The following is a 16821-nucleotide window of genomic DNA, read 5'->3' on the forward strand; positions in this document are numbered from 1 at the left end:
CACAATACGCCAGTCACTACTCTTGGTGAAGTGTGGTATCATGTTTAAGGTGCATGGGCAGCTGCACCTGTACACGCCATCCAAGCTCTGTTTGACTCAATGCCGAGGCGTATCAAGGCCGTTATTAGGGCCAGAGGTGGTTGTTCTGGGTACTGATTTCTCAGGATCTATGCACCCAAATTGCATATTTGTCCAATGAATGCCCGTTTATCATCTGCATTTCTTCTTGATGTAGCAATTTTAATGGCCAATAGTGTACCACAGATTTGTGGTGCCTGCTGATTTGGATGGTGGCGGTTTCCGCAGGTGGCCTGCAGAAGGGCCGCGTGCTGCTGTGGTGCGCGGGCACGCTGGGCGTGCTGGCCGCGTGCGCTGCCCTGGTGGTCGGAGGGAGGCGGCTGGCGCGCTGGTGGCGGCACGCCAGGGGTGTCCAGGTGAAGCTGCCGCCCGGCCTGGCGCCGCCGCCCGCCGACAAGCGCGACCGTGACGAGGAGCGCCGCGTGCGCACGCCCTGGCTGCTGTACGGCCGCGAGAAGGCGGCGGCCGCGCTCGGGTCGCCCACGCACGAGGAGACGACGCTGCTGCGCGGGGGCGGCGTGGCGCGCTGCGACAGCGGGGGCGGCGGCAGCAGCGCGGGCACCGGCAGCGACTGCGCGCTCTCCTCCCTCACGTCGGCCACCACCGCCGCCTCCGACAGCGACGGCGACGCGGAGGCGGACGCGGCAGGGGCCAAGCCGCGGGCCGCCCGCCAGTGGAGCACCTTCTCGGACGGCTCGGTGTCGCGCAGCACGCCCAACCTGTGGGAGGCGGAGGCGGCCTACTGCCGCGCCGGCCTGCCGGAAGCGCCCGCCGCCGGCTACGTCACGGTCGCCAGCGCCCCCTACGTCCGTAGGGGCAGCCTCGACGGCTGGCCACACACTGTCGCAGCAGCGGCTGCCGCACCGGCCATCCCCGCAGGGTGAGTACCACTGTACACGTCCCTTCGACTCGTCTGTGACATAGTTTCGTAAGTGACAATCGAAGCAAAATCGACAAGGTAACCTGGCAACAAATTCGTCATCTTCGTTTCCACATTGTCCAGCATCAGGCCGGATTGGGACATTTATGGTACTCCGCCTCTTGTGAATAACACCACCTAACACTCACAAGGGAACCTCCCCATCGCACTCCCCTCAGATTTAGTTATAAGTTGACACAGTGGATAGGCCTTGAAAAACTGAACACAGATCAATCGAGAAAACAGGAAGAAGTTGTGTGGAACTATGAAAAAAATAAGCAAAATATACAGACTGAGTAGTCCATGTGCAACATACGCAACATCAAGGATAATATGAGCTCTGGAGCGCCGTGGTCACGTGGTTAGCGTGAGCAGCTGCGGAACGAGAGGTTTTTGGTTCAAGCCTTCCCTCGAGTGAAAAGTTTTATTTCTATATTTTCGCAAAGTTATGATCTGTCCGTTCGTTCATTGACGTCTCTGTTCACCGTGCGATTAGTAGACGAAAGGACGTGCCTCTCCAATGGCAACCGAAAAAATTTGATCGCAAGTTCATAGGTCAACCGATTCCTCCACCGGAAAATACGTCTGATATATTCTATACGACACTGGTGACATCATGTGCGTCACATGACAGGAATATGTTGTCGACCCACCTAACTTATACACTTGGTGAATGGGTAAAAAGATTTTTCTACCTTGCCCGATTTAGGTTTTCTTGTGGATGTGATAATCACTCCCAAAAAAGTGGTGAAAACATAAGAGTTTCACACATAAACTGATAATAAAAAATTAAACTTATCACTCGGGGGAAGATTTGAACCAAGGACCCCTCGTCCGGCAGCTCTCACACTACCCACGAGACCACGGCGCTCCTGAGCTAGTGCTATCCTTGATGTTGCCTATCTTGCATATGGACTACTCAGTTTGTATATTTTGCTTATTTTTTTCATAGTTCCACACAACTTCTTCCTGTTTTCTCGATTGATCTGTGTTCAGTTTTTCAAGGCCTATCCACTATGCCAACTTATAACTAAATCTGAGGGGGGTGCGATGGAGAGGTTCCCTTGTCAGTAACGGCCGCGCGGGATTAGCCGAGCACGGTAGTTCAGCGTGTTCGGTCAGAGGGTTTAACTACCCTCTGTAATAAAAAACTGAGTCAACGGATCAACGAACAAGCTGAACGAGTGTCATCGGACGTCCACCACGATCAAAGTCAACCAACAATACAGATCGAAATGAGATTTAAAAAAAAAAAAAAAATCTGTCTAAGGCGCTGCAGTCATGGACTGTGCGGCTAGTCCCGGCGGAGGTTCGAGTCCTCCCTCGGGCATGGGTGTGTGTGTGTGTGTGTGTGTGTGTGTGTGTGTGTGCATGTGTGTGTGTGTGTGTGTGTGTGTGTGTGTGTGTGTTTGTTCTTAGGATAATTTAGGTTAAGTAGTGTGTAAGCTTGGAGACTGATGACCTTACCAGTTAAGTCCCATAAGATTTCACACACATTTGAACATTTTTGAACACTCAATAACCATTCAAAGTATCATAAAAATCATTACAGTTGAGAAGTCAAGAAAGATGTGTCTCCAAAAGCCACATAGCTATATGAAGGTGCTTTATTCGCTACTACCGGTTTTACCACAGTATAGACCCATCTTCAAGTTTATATTGGTCATATTTCCGTAATGTAAATGGACAGCTACGAAGTCCCAGCATTCGGGAAGTCGTCAACTTACTCAATTTTATTATGACAGCCCACCATTGAGGTTTGACTCTTAACGTGGATAACTTCCCAAAACCTCTAACTCCGTAATTGTTAATCTACGAGGGTGAGTCAAATGAAAACCGTAAATCTGTAATAACAAATCGAAATTTCGTGCCGTTATCCTGTCAGTTGGCAGCCGTGCTACAAACAGCGTGCCAAATGGCCTGTAGGTGGCAGCATAGTGCAGATGCACACATACCGTCGCAGTGTCAGTATAAAGATGGCCGCCCCACTTGTGACTTGCACCAGGGAAGAACAGCGTTCTGTTATTCGGTTGTTGCGTAGTGAAGGTTGAAACCTATTGAAATTCATCGACGAATGAAGGTTCAGTACGGTGATGCATGTTTGTCACAGCAACAAGTCTAAGAATGGAGTAGGAAGTTCGCAAATGGTCTGACTTCAGTGAAAGATGCTCCTCGTCCAGGTCAGGCACAACGAGTTGTAACTCCACAGAACATTGCAGCAGTTGAAGCCATACTGAAGGAAAACCGCCGAGTGACACTGAATGACATTGCAGCATGTTTATAGATTAGTCATGGGCCAGCACACCACATTGTGCATGATGTGCTCCAGTTTTCACAAAGTGTCTGCAAGATGGGTGCCACGGTAGCTGACTCCTGAAATGAGAAAATGACACCATTCCTCATCACCAAAACCAATGAAGTTTCGAACAGAACCATCAGCAGGGAAGGTTATGCTGACTCTCTTTTGGGACGAAAAAGGCGTCATTTTGGAGCATTACATGCCTAGAGGGACCACTGTCACCAGTGCATCATACACAGATCTCCTAAAAAATCATCTGCGGCCTGCAATCAAATCAAAGCCACGCGGATTGCTGTCAGCAGGTGTCCTTTTGAAACATGACAATGAAAGGCCCCACACTGCCCGTACAACTGTTGCAACAATCAAAGACCTGCATTTTGAGTGTCTTCCTCATCCACCATACTCACCAGACCTTGTCCCAAGTGATTTCCATATGTTTGGACCACTCAGAGACGCAGTAGAAGGAAAGAAGTTCCGTTCTGATGAAGAGGTACGCCACGAGGTGCATGAGTGGTTGCGCAGACTACCAAAAGAATTTTTTTTCCTAAAGAAATTTATGCACTTTGTAAGCGCTGGAGAACTTGCATTGAGCGTAGGGGAGGCTATGTTGAAAAGTGATAAAGCTTTGTACCACTTCTGCACAATAAATAATATTTAAAAAAATATTTTAAGTTTTCATTTGACTCACCCGTGTACATTATGGAAATACAACCATTGTAAACATGAAGAATCGTCTATACTGACGTGAAACCGGTAGTTGCAATTAAAGCACCTACATACAGCTATGCGGCTATTGGAACCAGCGTATCGTTCTTGACTTTTTAGTTGTTATAATTTTTGTAATTCGAATGGTTATTCGGTGTTGAATGTTGCTATTGTTATTCACAATGTCTCTGAGCTGTGGTTTCCCTCCCCAGAAAGTTGTTTGTACCTTGCCGCTTTTCCATGTCTTTCCACCATAGTTCTTCTATAACCGATTTTTTCCAGTCCAGATTCCTTTTTCTTTAACTGTTTCACCTGGGTCTTCCTATTGCTCCCTTGTTATCAAACTTGAACGCCACCAATCGTGCTGGTATTCTTACATCTTACATTCGCTTTACATGCCCATGCTATTTTAATCTTCCTTATCAGTTCCATCATTCAGCTTTTCTACTCCCATTTCCTCCTTAACTTATTCATTTTTCGCTTTGTCTCTCCTCATTTTTCCTAGTACACTTCGTAGGAATTTCATTTCACAGGCTTTCATTTTAGTATCCTCTCTCACACCTCCGATGCTTATGTCATTACGGATGTAAAGTAAGTCGTGTACAGCACTTCCTGACACTTCATTGGCACATCTCATTCCCAGACTAAACCAATCACACGCTGATAAAATGTATTGGTCTGTTGTAACATTTTGTTAATTTTTGCCTTTATCCTTGCATTCTGAATTACCATACTTCCTAAATGTTAAAATTTGCACACAATTTCAGTATCCTGTGCTTTAATATTAGTTTGTCCTTTCCCTTCTCTGTCACGTCTGGTAACCAGCGTAGTCTTGCTTTTCTCCACGCTGCATTTCATGTCACATTTCTCCATTTTTTAAATTTAAAATATGAATTCCTCTTGTACATCCTTACTGTTGCTTCCTCACAACATGATATCATCGGCATACAGCAATAACTTTATCTCCCTTCATCTATGAGCTTCAGTTGATTCTTCCATATCTGTCTGCTCGTTAGGTTAGCTCCAAAACTGTGCCACGTTTTAACAAAGGAAGATGTCGTGCAATATTGACCGTTTTACTTCAGATTTATTGACTACACTAATAAACTTTCGGATGGACATAGGCTACAATAGACTATATAAAGGTAAAACGTTGTTAGCGAAAATCTCGAAAAGTTCTAGACTAATTTATTTCAGGTTTTCACAAGATATTCTAATAAACATTCCTATACACATAAGTTACGTATTATCTTAAACAACAATCGAGTGTGAGAAAGAGAGTACAGTTCTGAGAAAACGTGCGGTTTCGTTATCTTTCTCGCAGTGAGTTTTAACTACGATAGCGGGTCATTGAAACTATTAGCCAAATCGCTTCCCCTATATATATTATTTCTCCTTTATGTACACACACACACACACACACACACACACACACACACACACACACATATATATATATATATATATATATATATATATATATATATAATTTAGACAAAAATTATATACACAACTATGTGCTGTTCTGTTTCCTTCGTCGCAGCCGGTTTTAACAGAAAACAAGGAAGTTGTATTTATGGCTTATGGGCTTCTGACTGGAATACTACTGGGAATCTGAGTCGTCTGAAAATTTGTAATCCTATCCGTTTGCAGACTGAAACTATGTTACTATGCGAAAATGTGTCATTGAGGCTACCCTCCTCACAGATCAAAGAAAGCAAGCAAGATTAGGATTTAATGCTGCGTCGACATTGAGATCGTTACAGATGGAGCACAAGCTCAGAATGTTTCAATGATGGAGCAGGAACTCGGTAGCGCCGTTTCAAATAAACCATCCCGGCATATGGGTGGAGTAATTTAGGGAAATCAAGGAAAACGTAAATCAGGATGGTCGGACGTGGATTTGAACTATCGTCCTCTCAAATACAAGTCCAGTGTGACACCACCTCATACCCCATACACGAATAATTCCAGCCGACTTACTCATCCATTTTAAGAGACTTCGATTCCCGATCGAGGTTTCGTTGGCAATAGCAATAAACACGGCTCAAGGTCGAGTGTGTGTGTGTGTGGGGGGGGGGGGGGGGCGGGGCGGCGAAATGAGATGAGAGGCGGGGGAGGGGGGGGGGGAATGGATATAGAGAGCGGAAAGGAGGAGATGGACAAAGAGAGAGGAGGAGGAGGAGGTTGTGGAGAGATATAGGGTGACGGAAATGGTCAGAAAGAGGTGAGGGAGAGGAAGTGTTGGGCAGAGACAGGGGGAGAAGGAGATTAGGTTCTCATACATAATTATCAGTTACAAAGCATTGCCGGGCTCCCCATTATATATATGCGTGCAAAATCGCCCTGACATTTCGTGACCGGGAGCGCTGTTACAATAGATGAGTCAGTCTTCTGATGGCCATGCTGCAGACCGCTGTTTGCCACTTTGCCTTAGGCTGGCACATTAAGCTAACAATGCTGGTTAGCTATAGTACCTTGGGGAACAATTCCATTGTGGAGTGTTCCATTGTTTCCAAATCGGTTCTCAGCTGTTCTAGTTTTCTCGGTCGTGTTGATACAGCAGAACGCTCAAAGCTGCTTCTTCTTACGTCTGCCGAAGGATGTTGCTTTTGCGCTGCTGATGTTCCTGAGAGGGAACTAGACTTGATGATAGCAATTTTGTTCTGTGGACTCTGCAAATCGGAAACCGCTGAACACGAGTAACAAATTGTACAAGTGCAAGAACGCACGATTTGTGAAGACGAGGACTATGGTACGAGGGTAATTTCACCTCCACTCCCGCGTAACATATAGCGGTGCGGGAAAGTACACTCAGTCGACAGACTTCGCTCTTCACTTTTAGCACACTTTTGCGAAGATATTCGCTACAAACATTAGAAGATGTTATGTCACATCCGTATTTGAAAGACTCGTCGAATACAGTTAAGAGAAGTGAATGTTTCACTAAAAGAAACACTTAGCTACTTTAGTATCTCTCTTGATGTAAAGCAGGAGGATTAATAGTCCTGACAAACAGTTACCTCTTTTTTTACGTTTGTCATACTTTATTTCAATATCCTTTAGGTGCGATTTGTTGGATCGATCAACTATACTTTGTGATCAGAAGTATTCGGACACCTGGCTGAAGATGATGTAAAAGTTCGTGGCGCCCTCCATCGGTAATGCTGGAATTCAATATGATCTTGGCCTATCGTTAACCTTGATGGCACCTTCCACTCTCGCAAGCATACGTTCAATCAGGTGCTGGAAGTTTCTTGGGGAATGGCAGCCCATTCTGCACGGAGTGCTACACTGAGGAGAGGTAAGGATGTCGGTAGGTGAGGCCTGGCACTAAGCCGGCGTTCCACAGAATTCCAAACGTGTTCTGTAGGATTCAGGTCAGGACTCTGTGCAGGCCAGTCCATTACAGGGATTTTATTGTCGTGTAACCACTGATCCACAGGCCGTGCATTATGAACATGTGCTCGATCGTGTTGAAAGATGCAATCGCCATTCCCGAATTGCTCTTCAACAGTCGGAAGCAGTGTAGGACTGTGCTGTGACAGTGACACGGAAAACAACAAGGGGTGCAAGCCCCCTCCATGAAAAACACGACCACACCATAACACCACCGCCTCCGAATTTTACTGTTGGCACTACACACACTGGCAGATGACGTTCACCGGCCATTCGCCATACCCACACCCTGCTGTTGGATCGCAACATTGTGTACCGTGATTCGTCACCCCTCATAACGTTTTTCCACTGTTCAATCGTCCAATGTTTACGCTCCTTGCACCAAGCGAGGCGTCGTTTGGCATTTACCGGCGTGATGTGTGGCTAATGAGCAGCCGCTCGACCATGAAATCCAAGTTTTCTCATCTCCCACCCAACTGTCATAGCACTTGCAGCGGATCCCGATACAGTCTGGAATTCCTGTGTGATGGTCTGGGTAGAAGTCTGCCTATCACACATTACGACCCTCTTCAACGGTCGGCGATCTCTGTTAGTCAACAGACGAGGTCGACCTGAACGCTTTTGTGCTGCACGTGTCCCGTCACGTTTCCACTTCACTATCACATCGGAAACCGTGGACCTAATGATGTTCAGGAGAGTGGAAATCTCGCGTACAGATGTATGACACAAGTGACACCCTATCACCTGACCACTTTCGAAGTCTGTGATTTCTGCGGAGCACCCCATTCTGCTCTCTCACGATGTCTAATGACTACTGAGGTCGCTGGTATAGAGTACCTGGCAGTAGGTGGCAGCACAATGCACCTAATATGAAAAACGTTTGTTTTTGGGGGTGTCCGGATACTTTTGATCACATAGTGTACCGCAACGCCGAAGACATCCATAGGTATCGAACAACAGTACCGTCGTTAGGGGTACCCTGTTCTACATTGATGACGCGAATAGCAGGCTTCTGATGTGATTATACAATCTTAAGTCCTGTGGAGAACAGGTCAAGGCTGTGGATAGCCTTCAAAGAGCGGAACACATAAAAACTGAAGTTGGGCTAGGGTTCCACCATATATGGAACTCATATGACACCCCGAACTTATTCTATACTTCGTTTAAAGTAACTCTGTGATCGGCGTTTCAGCGACTCGAGTGGCACGGGTCAGCTGGCAACCAACCGTAATTCTTTGGCCGGCCGGGGTGGCCGAGCGGTTCTAGTCGCTACTGTCTGGAACCGCGCGACTGCTACGGTCGCAGGTTCGAATCCTGCCTCCTCCATGGATGTGTGTGATGTCTTTAGCTTAGTTAGGTCTAAGTTCTAGGGGACTGATGACCTTAGAAGTTAAGTCCCATAGTGCTCAGAGCCATTTGATTTGAATTCTTTGTTGAACGCCACGTGCTCTCCATGTGCTTGTATTGACGGTAGATGCAGATCCATGGTGGGCGTGACTGGTTGCCCACTGGTATAAATGCCCCCTACCACTTTCTTAGCTTGATTTTACACTGTATGGTTTAGCAGACCATCTGTATGGTGTCCTGCACTGGTAGCTTGTCGTCTGCAAACCAAACGCTGTAAATGCGAATTTTATCAGCGAGTCCACACATCCCTTGATTTTTAAAAAAACATGATTTTGATGTTGCAGCAGCATGTTATGTGTACATATTTGTTATTACTCACGTTTTATTGTGAATGATCCTGGTTCTTTCGTGTTCTGAGGGCACTGCACACAAATATTAACTCTACTTTGTGTAATTTTGATTTTACAGCGCGTTTTGTGAAGGTAAAAAGCGTGTCATTTCGGTTTTACGACGCGTTTTGTGAAGGGGTTGTAAAACTGAAATTATTTAATATGTGTGTGTAGTCCTCTCAGAACACGAAAGAATCGGGTCCGTCACAACAAAAAGAGAGTAATAACAAAATATATACGCAAAACATTTTGCCACACCAAAGTCGCGTTTTTAAAAATCAAGGGATGTGTTAACTCGCTGATAAAATTCACATTTATAACGTTTGGTTTTGTAGATGACAAGCTATCATGCAGGACACTATACAGATGGTCCTGCAAAACCGTATAATGTAAAATAAAGGTAAGAACAAAAAATGTCTTTACACCTCATTTTATTAAATCAGTTTTAACGTAAAGTGTGTTCCCGTTTTACAGTTTTTCAGTAACAAATACCCACTGATGATGGCACAAGGTGCGGAGACGTGTTTGGGTAACAAGGAAAAAGCAGTGTTTTGCATAAAAGGCGGAACCTACAGGCAGTAATTTTAACTGCAAACACGGAGCTGCATGTCCAAACGATGAATAAATGATTACAGTTGCAATTCGGTGTGGCAGGTAGAGCAGCCACCAGAGTGCATAGTGTTGTTCGTGTTTTGGGTTGTTAGTAGATCTTATAGGGTAAATAAAGGCCGTGGACAGCGTCAGATGTTGACTGAGTACTGTGGACAGGGAGACGCTGCGTACGCGTGTGAGACAGCATTATCAGCTCCTGTGTTTTGAAGGGGTCTCTTTGTGGGTGTCCATTTGGCCCGCTGATTGAATCATACAATAACGAGATTTGTGGGACATTTGGATGTGACAGCGGCCTGATGTGGGACTGCATGAGAACGTGATGGCAGGCACATTCGTCCTCAAGATTCTGCTCAAAGGTGAACTGGGTCCGACAGTGGCTTCGAAGAGGAGCAGCTTGTAGGTTAATTCACTGACAAATGGACTGATGTGACGTCATAAATTATTTTCGGATGAGGCTTGCATTGCTGGACGAAACTATTAACGTTGATACGCCGTAAAAGAGAGAAGCAAAACGTGTTTTTGAGAGATGCAACTGCAATAGATGAGAGGTTAGGAGTAACTGTAAGATTTCTGACGACAGGATGGTCATTCAAATGCTTGAAGTTTAGAGCGGTAATATGAGAAAACACAATTAGAAAAACTGTTCTGGAAACGTGTGGAGCGATTATATGTGTCCTACAAGAAGACATTTAGATATTTTACGTGGTTCTTTTCAAGTTTTGTGAGAATTTGGTAAAATTGACAATCATTTAGCAGACATATATATGGTACTTCTGAAGTAGAAGCGTTTTTCCATTCTGCTGTGTAAGTCAACAAGAGCCGGCCGCGGTGGCCGAGCGGTTCTAGGCGCTTCAGTCCGGAACCGCGCGACTGCTACGGTCGCAGGTTCGAATCCTGCCTCGGGCATGGATGTGTGTGATGTCCTCAGGTTAGTTAGGTTTAAGTAGTTCTAAGTTCTAGGGGACTGACGACCTCCGATGTTAAGTCCCATAGTGTTCATAGCCATTTGAACCATTTGAAGTCAACAGGAAAAGAAAAAAAATTAATAAAGGAAACAATGCGGCAGAGAAGCGTACAGTGAGCTTCCTAACGTGTCGATAATACCCTGTCGTTGGCGTATTAATACTGTTTTGTGTTTGTTGGTTCAAATGGCTCTGAGCACTATGCGACTTAACTTTTGAGGTCATCAGTCGCCTAGAACTTAGAACTAATTAAACCTAACTCACCTAAGGACTTCACACGCATCCACGCCCGAGGCAGGATTCGAACCTGCGACCGTAGCGGTCGCTCGGTTCCAGACTGTAGCGCCTAGAACCGCACGGCCACTCCGCGCGGCTTTTGTGTTTGTTAAAATACTACTTGAAGTAGTGTCGATGATATCCCGCCGTTGGCGTATTAAAACTGTTTTGGGTTTCTTAAAAAACTACTTGAAAAACTGAATCTGAGGTATGATATGTGCAAAGAAGAACTGAAAAGAAACACTGCACAGTAACGCCGTGTGGCTAGTTCATGAAGCTCTGTCAACATCTCAGGGGAGAATGTCAATACTCTGGCTGAGTACGTATTTACAGTACTGAAAATATTTTTGGATCCCCCAATACAAATCACCAATATTTCTTTTGTCGATAATACACTAATACGCGCTTCAGCCTGTCAATAAAGGTTTGACAGTATGACTGAACGTGTTACGGCCCCTTTACGTTACATCTGTTTATACTGAGGCTCAGGCGACAGTCTTTGCATAAGCCGCTGTTCATCTGTAAGGCACTCTACATTTAGTAGCAAGTTTCTGTGGAAGACGATCCCTGTAAATTAATGCGTGTCTGTGAACAGTCCCTTGCGGCTACACGTGTTAACCACCAGGTCGATCTCACATAAATCCATAACTGAAGCGGCTCAGTCGCAGTCATTTGATGTATAGAGGAAAGAACCTTATCTACTGACTACGCCTCTCCATTGAGAACGACATACCGAGTCCTGCTCGCTAGAAAGTTTTCAGTCCAGTTGAGTGTCTCTTCGGATATTCCGTGGCGCATATTTTGTTAGCTAGGCGACGGTGTACAACAATATCAGAGGCTTTCTGGAAATCAAGAACCACAGTATTAACCTGAGCTGCGCTAGTTACTGTAAGGACAATAAACAGAAAGTATCGGTCGGAAAAATGATGTACTAAACTACATGACCCTCCAAAAATACCAGCTCTCTTTAGCAGAAGGAGCGCCAGGGATCGGTCTCTGCGTCGATCACTGGTAGCATAGAAAGTTTACATGATAAACGATACACATCACAGATGGATGCTGTACTGAAATAGTAACCACACTACGCTAGTGTCATAACCTATATTGGTGCTTTGTATACAACTGGGGTACTGACCAGTCATTCCCCGTCAAATGTCGCCTAAACCACGCTGTTCCTACGCTAGATGTTACAGGACATGTTCGGGCGTTAACCGATGAATTTCTTGATACCAACAGAATAGAATTTGAAGTTTCTCTCTTTCGACGATCGCTGTTTTTACAAAACTTATTACGGATCACTTCAGGTAAAACAGTTGTTCTTGAGATGCGGTACAAATAAGGTCTATTTGTTTCGTGTACTCACACGTTATATCTGCTTTCCAGTTGGTAGAAAGTGTTTATTTTGATCTACGTATTCATGCTCTTATCTTGTTGATTCATGCTCAGCTCCTGAGAACTGTGGTACCTACAGAAAAATTTGAGAGGGACAACACACAAGCGATCTCTGCTTATCGGATGGCGATCGAGAGAAGGAGAAGGATGTGATGGGTGAACGCGGGTAGGCATAAGTGAGTAAATAGTGTCGGGTGGCGAGGTAAGGCACCTGGTACGACCTGACGTAACCCTGACACGTAAAGAAGCGTGTGGCCGTAGAGCTTTAACTGCAGGCCAGGAACCGGTTGAGAAACGCGAAAGGCCAACTTTCAGTAAGATAGGTGTTCCCGGAAACTCGCGGTCTAACACACTTGAAAACTGGTCGAGCGTGTGTGTGGGCGGGGGGGGGGGGGCGGGGGGGCGGGGGGGGGGGGCGTGTCCCGTGCTGATAACACGTCGGCCGACTTTTAACAGCCTAGACGCCGCCACTAATAGCCTCATCAGGTCTAAACAGTGCTAGCGCTGTCTGCTCACATGTTACGCGGTATCACAGTGGTAACCCACCTGTGATCGTACCGTCTCGTTAATATGTTCCAACATTTTTTTGACATCTCGAGTGCCGGCCCGGGTGGCCGAGCGGTTCTAGGCGCTACAGTCTGGAACCGCGCGACCGCCACGGTCGCAGGTTCGAATCCTGCCTCGGGCATGGATGTGTGTGATGTCCTTAGGTTAGTTAGGTTTAAGTAGTTCTAAGTTCTAGGGGACTGATGACCTCAGAAGTTAAGTCCCATAGTGCTCAGAGCCATTTGAACCATTTTGACATCTCGAGTAGTAACGTATAGCTCGTGACCACGATTTGAGACCCGGGTTAGTATATGGAGCCGTGGACTACTTTTTCTATTGACTGTCCAACAAAAATTAAAATTCACGCGAAAAGATCACACTGCGGTCATCGACCAGAACTATTTGATCACTGCGCAGACATGCAAGATGATGATGTAGAAATGAACACCACTGTTGGCGGGAGAGCAATTTGAACTATCGAAACCGGATAAAGATCCAGGTCCTGACAGTACTCTTGTTAGCTTTTAGGACGAATACGTTTACAGACACTATCACGTAACTGTTTTAACAGTACAGGTAACTTCGGCCTTAAGGGTGATAAATAACAGAAACGCGCGGTTCCAGATGCCTCTCAGCTGCGGAATAGTAGCATATATTCTACGCCCGAATTTAAGAAAGCTCCTAAGGGGAGAACAACTTCTTTCGGAAAATCAGGCTCGTTGAACAGAGACCGCGTTCTTCACACGTGATATTTTGCAAATCATGGAATCAGGCAGACATGTAGATGGCGTTTCCCTAGATACCCCATAAGCATTTGACTCCCACTTCAGAATAATTTCGAATAATAACAAAGAAACATGCGTGTTCCCAACAACGCAATTGTTTCCAAGAATTTTTAACTGCTAGAATCGTGCACTTAGGCGAATGTTTGTTTCAAATAACTGCTTCGGCGGAGGAATAATGGCAGGACCAGTTTTGTTGTTTTACCGCGTGCTAGGAAAAAAAAAAATGGAATGTGGAGATTGCAGTAGAAGACGAAAAGTAGAGTGTGTGAGTCTAGGCTCAGAAAGGTGGCATGCCTAACACTTGCGGATGATTTAATATTATCGGCAAAACAGTACAAAATGAACGCCTTTAAAATTGATGACAAAACTACGTATTAGAGAGCCGCGCGGGATTAGCCGTGCGGTCTTAAGCACTGCAGTCATGGACTGTGCGGCTGGTCCCGGCGGAGGTTCTAGTCCTCCCTCGGGCATGGGTGTGTGTGTTTGTCCTTAGGATAATTTAGGTTAAGTAGTGTGTAAGTTTAGGGACTGATGACCTTCGCAGTTAAGTCCCATAAGATTTCACACACATTTGAACATTTTTTGAACCTTTTTGAGAAAAAGGGGGCGAAGACTCGAAATTTCATGCAATACGACAGAACAATTATAATAATGACACAATAAAGAGAAGTAGCATTTGGAAACGAGATTTCGAAAAGTCAAGCGAGAAGAAAAATTACCTTGGAGAACGGAAATAGTCAAGTGGGCTTGATAAATTGAAGGGGTACGAAGATGGAGCTTTTATATGGATTAACGGACAGTATATAGAATGAGAAGGCCATTTCGCACAAATAAAAGATTACACTACAGTAGTGAACATGGGAGGCGAAATGGGAGAAACTATAGAAGAAAGAAAGATGTTAATGAAAATTAGTGGACCAGAAAATGGAAAAGATGGTTCACGGAAAAAGGGGAAACGTGAGTTCTTTCCACGCAGGCCGAGGAGATAAGAGACCCGATATTCAGGAAAAGACTAACAAGGAACCCCTTGAGTGCGACATCGCATGTTCAGTCTTTCGTAAGGCTCATTCGAAAGTGTTGTGTTAACAATTATGACAGGAAAAATAATGACTCACTATATGCATCAGGAGGGCAAAAGAAAATGGGCGTCCGGGTAGTGCAGAAATCAACCTTCCATGGAGTGCATGTATTACACTTCACAAAATGGACATCGTCAACACTGAAGAAATGTTCAAAACAAACCGTTAACTTGCACCAAGAACACCGAATGAAAAATGTAGCCCTTAACATTGATCACAAAGATTCGCACCATCAAGATCGAATGCGAACTCCTTTGGAGTCACAAACCGTGCAGGGCGTTCAGCTACGTATCCAGTTAAAGAATGCGTGTAGAATCATATTGAGGTAACGGAATGGTGAGAACTGACGGAATGTGACGGCATCCAACCGAATGCGAAACAGCCTGTCATGGAGCTTATTTTGAAATTGGCTATTCGTTAAGCCGGAGCTGCTGATAGGGCCATAATATGTTTTATAGGCACGGAAAAAACAAACTTCCCGAGGCTGAATTAGTCCAGTGGTTCCAGATATTAAGAATCGTAATGCCACACACTTTTCAGGAGGGATAGTTTGCTCTAAAGGCGTATAATTTTTTATACGCGGACCAGAAATCAAGCAGAAGCTATTTTGACCAGCTATTGGCCAAAAGCTATGTTCATACCACAGTTGTAGTTCTCTTACGCCAATTTTCCCGATCTTGCTTGCTGTGGCGTAAATATTCCTTACTGTCCTCGGAAGATCACGCACGCGAGTAGTAATGGTAGGAGGCAGAGCACATCCAACTGCTTGTAGCACAATAAATAACTTCCTAGCCAATTTACCATCCAGATTAAATGTCGGCATTAAGGGTCTTCTTTTTTGGATCCTTTTTGATCTTGATACAGTTCTCCTGGTACCTCTAATTTCCAGAGTTCCTTTCATATGCATTTCCCCTTCAAATCCCGATTGGTCGGAGTTGAAAACAAATTCCTTACTGAACGATGGGATATTTTGTTTATCTCATCTACAAATTTTCGGGCCGACTTCGCTGTTTGCTGTGCATCGTCAAGTTGACGCTTTGTTTGAAATTTCCGTATCTTACGTCTTCCAGTTGTGTAGCACAGTTTGAAGTTACGCAACCGTCCACTGCTTCCCTTGAAGTCATTGTAAACTACACTCCTGGAAATGGAAAAAAGAACACATTGACACCGGTGTGTCAGACCCATCATACTTGCTCCGGACACTGCGAGAGGGCTGTACAAGCAATGATCACACGCACGGCACAGCGGACACACCAGGAACCGCGGAGTTGGCCGTCGAATGGCGCTAGCTGCGCAGCATTTGTGCACCGCCGCCGTCAGTGTCAGCCAGTTTGCCGTGGCATACGGAGCTCCATCGCAGTCTTTAACACAGGTAGCATGCCGCGACAGCGTGGACGTGAACCGTATGTGCAGTTGACGGACTTTGAGCGAGGGCGTATAGTGGGCATGCGGGAGGCCGGGTGGACGTACCGCCGAATTGCTCAACACGTGGGGCGTGAGGTCTCCACAGTACATCGATGTTGTCGCCAGTGGTCGGCGGAAGGTGAAGGTGCCAGTCGACCTGGGACCGGACCGCAGCGACGCACGGATGCACGCCAAGACCGTAGGATCCTACGCAGTGCCGTAGGGGACCGCACCGCCACTTCCCAGCAAATTAGGGACACTGTTGCTCCTGGGGTATCGGCGAGGACCATTCGCAACTGTCTCCATGAAGCTGGGCTACGGTCCCGCACACCGTTAGGCCGTCTTCCGCTCACGCCCCAACATCGTGCAGCCCGCCTCCAGTGATGTCGCGACAGGCGTGAATGGAGGGACGAATGGAGACGTGTCGTCTTCAGCGATGAGAGTCGCTTCTGCCTTGGTGCCAATTATGGTCGTATGCGTGTTTTGCGCCGTGCAGGTGAGCGCCACAATCAGGACTGCATACGACCGAGGCACACAGGGCCAACACCCGGCATCATGGTGTGGGGAGCGATCTCCTACACTGGCCTTACACCACTGGTGATCGTCGAGGGGACACTGAATAGTGCACG

At 46.0% G+C, this 16821-nt stretch overlaps 1 protein-coding gene across 1 annotated transcript in view; it reads left to right on the top strand.

Moving 5' to 3' along the window:
* The first annotated feature begins 641 nt into the window (after positions 1 to 641).
* LOC124795004 (protein transport protein sec31-like) overlaps positions 642 to 16821 on the top strand; it is a 234045-nt gene continuing 217865 nt past the window's right edge. Inside the window, exon 1 of the mRNA XM_047258759.1 lies at positions 642 to 958. The gene's annotated coding sequence lies outside the window, so the exon portion shown is untranslated. The remainder of the gene's footprint in view (positions 959 to 16821) is intronic.

This window comes from Schistocerca piceifrons, chromosome 4, assembly GCF_021461385.2.
Source record: "Schistocerca piceifrons isolate TAMUIC-IGC-003096 chromosome 4, iqSchPice1.1, whole genome shotgun sequence".
Taxonomy (NCBI): domain Eukaryota; kingdom Metazoa; phylum Arthropoda; class Insecta; order Orthoptera; family Acrididae; genus Schistocerca; species Schistocerca piceifrons.